The sequence below is a fragment of the Sarcophilus harrisii genome, chromosome 5 (assembly GCF_902635505.1).
Source record: "Sarcophilus harrisii chromosome 5, mSarHar1.11, whole genome shotgun sequence".
Taxonomy (NCBI): domain Eukaryota; kingdom Metazoa; phylum Chordata; class Mammalia; order Dasyuromorphia; family Dasyuridae; genus Sarcophilus; species Sarcophilus harrisii.
The window spans coordinates 206,905,284-206,911,253 of NC_045430.1; positions in this window are offsets into that span (position 1 = coordinate 206,905,284).

The window sequence follows — 5,970 nt, forward strand, 5'->3', positions numbered from 1 at the left end:
AGGAATGCAAATCAAAACATTTTAAGATTTTAGAAATTGGCAAAGGTGACAAAAGATGGGAATAATCATTATTGGAGGGAGGGGGGAAGACACTGGTGCATTTTGGGTAAAACTGTCTATTTTTCTCTCAATATCTATCTCTCTCTGTCTCCACCTACCTCTCTGTGTGTCTCTGTTTCTTTCTGTGTTTCTGTCTCTCTCTGCCTTTGTGCCTCTGTCTCGGTCTCTTTCTCTCTCTAAGTCTTTGTCTCTCTCTATTTCCATCTCTGTTGCCAATCAGTACAGCTATTTCAGAAAGCAAGTTGGAATCAGATAAAGTTTTTTTTTTTTTAATGTCCATTCCCTTTGATCCAGAGATTCAACTGCTAGGAACATATCTCATGGTCTCATCAATAAGATATGCACAACAATATTTATAACAAACCTTTTTGTGCTAATAAAGATCTTGAAACAAAGTAGATGTCTAGTGTTTGGAGAATGGCCAAAATAATTATGGTAAATGAATGCAATGGAATATTATTGTGCTTTAAGAAATAATGACTATGATGAATACAGAGAAACATGGAAAGATTTACATGAATTAATATAGAGTGAAACAAGAAGAGCCCAGAAGGCAATATACACAATGACAACAACAATGAAATTTAAAGAACAACCACAACAGAACTGAAAGTGAATGGTGCAGAATTATAAATAACAAACATGGCTCCCAAGAAGATCTACGAGAAGATATTTTTCCTCTACACTTTTGGAAAAATGGGGGGTCCACAGGCATGAAACATTACACATATTTTCAGACTGTTTTGATCTACTGATATATTTTGTTGATCTCTTTTTTCCAATTTTCTTTAAAATATTATTTGTGATGTGAGATGGATCTGGGAAGGAGAAGAAAAGGATATTGGGAGAAATTTAAGTGATGTAAAAATAAAAGACATCAATAAAACTTATTTTTAAAAATATTCACTGCAAAAATAGCTAACATTATTCTTATCTTTAGTACAAACAAAAGTTTCATAGGAGAACACTACAATTAACTCAAAAGCCTCATATCTTCTAGTAAAAAAATCCTTCTCAACATCTTAAAGTAATATAATTTTTTAAAATTCTTTTGTTGTTCAGACTTTGGTTTTTACTTTTGGGTGGTTTTTTTGGAATTTGGTAGAGAAAACGGAATTTTAGAAATGAACAGGTTAATTTTCACTGAAAGGAGAGATTAAAAGTTATTAATAAAAATAATTCACACTTGTATAGAACTGTTAAGAATTTTAAAGCCCCTTTCTCTCAAGAGCTGTGTGAGGTAGATGGTTTGGTATGCTAGAAAGAGTACTAGATTTGAAGTAAGAGAAACTAGGGCCAAATTTAAGTTCTGCCACATTGTGCCTATGATTACATAGTTAATTTTTTAAGCCTTTTTGCCTCTGCTTCCTCATCTGTCAAATTAGGTTGTTGAATTAGATAGCCATTAAAGTCCCTTTTAAGCCTAGATCAATTGTTCTAGTGCAATTATAATACTCCCCATTATACACATAATAGCTACCATTTATAAGATATTTTGTGGTTTACAAAGAAAGCATTGTCATACTAACTTTAGAAAAACCCTGGAAAATAGTAATCATTTTTATTACATCATGAGGAAATTGAGGCAAACAGAGAATAATTGATTTTCCTAGAGTCACAAGTTAGTAAAACTGTCTGAGGTCACATTTGAACTAAGGTCTTCTTGAATCTAGGTCCAGTGTTTTATCTACTGGGCTACTAGGAAGAGTGAGGTACAGAAAAGTGAAGTGACTTGCTTATGGTCATATGAGCTAGTAAATGGACAACTTGTGTCAAAACCAGGCAAGTGACAAGCCTAGGTCTCCTAAGTCACTGCCAAGCATTATCTCCTTAGGTTGTGCTGCTATTCAGAGAGAATGAGACAATGATCCAAATGTTAAATGTTAATAAAATCGAAGACCAAAGGACCACAGAAAGTTTAACAGCAAAGCACCAGGTTCTATATATCAAATTTTTTATAAATTTTCCAAAATGGAATTTCTATTTATCCCATTATCTTTGTGATAGAGAAGGGGGAAATTTAATTCAAATCTACAAAATGCTTTTAGAAATTAAAGAAACAATGAAGGCATCTGGGAAGTAAACTACATGTAACTGGGTTTCATATAAAAGAAGAAGCCAAGCTGTCATCAAGTATTTCTAACCTCCCCCCCAAAATTTTTTAAATAAGATCTTCAGACTAAATAAACACATTATTTCTTCAAATCTTAATATCTCCTGACACTTAATAAGGAAAGAATTAATGAACCATAAACCAATAAAAATATTTAAAGCCTGAAAATTTGGAGAAACATCTACAAGGAAATCTATATAAACATAATGCTATTAATTATTAATATGAATTCCCATTGACCCCATATATCACTACTAGGCCTATACTCAAAAGAGATCAAAGAAAGAAGAGATCCTATTTATGCAAAAAAAAATATTTATAATAGTTCTTTTTGTAGTAAAAAAAAAAAATCCTGAACTCTAAGATGTCCATAATTTAGGAATGAGTGAATGCAGTTTATGAATGTGGTAGAATGCAATCATTGTACTAAAAGAAATGAGAAAATAGATTATTTCAAAGAGATCTAGAAAAACTTACATGAATTGTTGCAAAGTAAAGTGAGCAGATACAGAAAAACAATTTACATTATAACATCAATGTCATAGAAACAACTGTAAAAGTTTCTATAAACTAATGAATGAAATTGGCAAAGCCAGTAGAACAATTTGTGTCAATAATAACACTATAAAAAACTGTTTAAGATTATAAGTATTCTGATCAATGCACTGACAAATGATTTCACAGGGTTGATGATGAAGTGTTCTCCTGTCAGAAAGGTGATGGATTCAGAAAGTAGGAAAAAATATATTTTGAACATGGCCAATAAAGAAATTTGTTTTATTTGACAATGCTTTTTCGTTACAAGGAATTTCTTTTACTTTTCCTCCCTCTCAAAGATGTAGAAGCTAGTAGAAAGAGAAAATAGATTGCTTTTAGTTAAAAAACTAAAATTTAACTTATAAAAGAAAGGCAGTATTCTGTGATGCAGTGGCTAATCTAAACACTTTCCCTAATATCTGTCGTTATTTTATCTATCCAATAGACAGTTGGTGGTACATTAGTGGAGCTAAGGAGAAAGTATAAATTGGGCTGGAAACATAAACTGGGAAATCATCTACATAGAGATCATTGCTATACCACAATTTCTAAATTGTCATCGATCTAAAATATAGATGTGCAAAGTAATGTGCTGATGAATGTATTTTAACATTTGATATTTATAAAATTGTTTTACTGTATTTAGTAAAATGACACGGGGTTTTGCCTCCAATTCTCACATTAATTCACTGGGAGATATGCCTTTCCTACCCTTAATATTTGAAGGTTGGAAATACCAACAAGGCTTCTTTTGATTATTTTGGAAGTATTTCTCTTGACCTTGAATTTTTCTTTAATATCTTTGCAGTTGTTTGGCCTATGCGATGAATTTTCGTCTGCATGTGTCAATTATTTCCATCCATTTATCTTCCCTGAAGCCACTTAGTACAAATGAGATTAATCAATTTAGACACTTTGTGGTTTAATTTGCTTGATCAGTTTTCCCTTTGGTTAGATTCAGATTCTTCTGAGTTCACCATTTCTGTCTCCCAGACTTCTACTCTATGCAAACTCAAAATTTATGTAAATGCTTCGTTCACTTTCATATAATTTTATCATCATATTGTTTCATTATTGCTGCATGGATGCATATTTTACAAATTCTAGATCTAATATTCTAGAGAACACAGGTTTCCAGAACACAGTCTCTGCCCAAGCCTGCCGAGATGAAAAGAGTTTTAGATACAGGTCTGACCTGTATCTCCCTCCCCCTCTTCTTTCCCCTTTCCCTTCTCCCCCCACCCCATGTACATTCATACATACATATGTATATGTATGTACATATTATATGTAGTCAAACATACATGTGTGTGTCAACATCTGTGACCTCATGAGAGATATATCACCTGAGGTTAGCTCTCCAAGTGATGCTTTTTTGGCCATAACACCTCATGAAACCATGTAGTGAGGAACAAAGGGGTTGTACTTTCAGCGGATGAAGATTAAAAATCCATACAGTTGAAATCATAGAAACAGAATATGAAAGTTGGAATAGAATCTATAGATCATCTGATTTATAAGCCCCATTTTACAGATGAAGAAACTGAGGCCCAGAGAACAATAGCTATAATAATAAATGAATGATAGAGAAAAGAGAGACAGACAGAGACAGAGAAGGAAAAGGGGGAAAAGAGAAGAAAAGAGAGAGACAGACAGACGGACAGAGAGAGAGACAGAGAGAAAGAGAGACATAAACAGAGAGAGAAACAGAGTCAGAGAGACAGAGATGAGAGATGAGAGATTGAGAATTTATATAGTGCTTTAAGGCAATGTTATAAATGGGGCTGGGAAACCTTACATAAAGATCCCTGCAGAGTACTACTTATTGATTTAGAAAATCATATTATCTTCATTTATCTAACATTATTTATACTCTACTGTTTTTTTTTTCACTTTTTGGTTACATATTCCCTAATTATATTTAATCTAGTTTAATCACCTTCTTTATCTATAAAATAATGGCTTTGAAATTACTAAATGTAAAGTCCCTTAGATGAAAAAATTTTCCAAAAAGTTTCCAAATAAACTTTAACAGGAAAAATATCAGGTCCTGCATTAGGTTCGTATGGAGAACAGGAGATGACCTGGTTTTACCCATTAGCATCTGATACCTCTCCTTTAAGGTATTCAAAGCATTTTACTTCCTTTTATTCTCATAACTATTCTGGAAGGTAGATACCATTAGTATCCTCATTTTACAGATGAAGAAACTGAGGCAGATAGCAATTGAGAGATTTGTCCTTTGTTATGTACAGTAAGTGTCTCAGATGGGATGTGAACTCAGAACTTCCTGAATCAAGACCCAGAGCTTTATCTACATGAGAAGGGAAGTGACCAGCTAATAAATGGCAAAACTGAGACTCAAACCTCAATAGTTTGACTCCAAAGCTAATTTTCTTTCTCCTCCATCTGTGGATCCTTCAGGTAGTATTGAAGTAGAATCTGGTTGCTTGAGGAGCATCTTTTTAAAGGCACAGATCTTTAACAGACTGTGTCCTTGGGTAGGGTAAGTGTCCTTAAATAGGGTCATGAAAGAGTTACCTTGTTTCCCCTTATGTGAAATGTTTTATTTCATTACTAGCCACTGCTAGCAGGTCCTTTTTTCTTCTTCTCTCATCAGCCCCAGGGGCAGTGCTACAGTTTCTGATTCAGCAGCTGCAGGGGTCTGTTTTTTGGATGTCTGCTTAAATGTCTGCTCTTCTGGAGTTTCATGTTAGATAGCGAGTATTTCAGGGTCATTTAGCAGGTTTTCTTTCACAGTGGCCTACCTCCAACTGGTGACATGTTGGTACTTTAATCAAATTGTCAACTCAGGGTAGATTGTGATAAATCACTGATACATTTCCTGCTCGTGGCTTGTCATATCACTTTCTAATTGGGAGACTTCAAAAGTATAACATATTATATGAGCCTGTTCATCTCTGCTGTCCATTTTATATGTTTTCTTGACACATTCCGCTATAGTAACTGGCTGGCCCATAGGCCCCCTGATACTAGAAGTCCCACTCTTTTTTCCATCATGATGAACCAGTTTATCTAGTTTATTTGACACTTACCTTTTCTGATAAGATGTATTTGAGTCCATGTATATCTCTAGATTCTTAAGTATGATATCATTTCCTTTATCATTATAATCATCATTATAATGCTTTAACAACCCTTTCTATTCAAATAGAGTGTTATAATCCTTACAAAGCACTTTCTTCAAAATAATCTTATGGAGGAAATGATGTGAATGATAGAGACCCCATTTTGTAGAT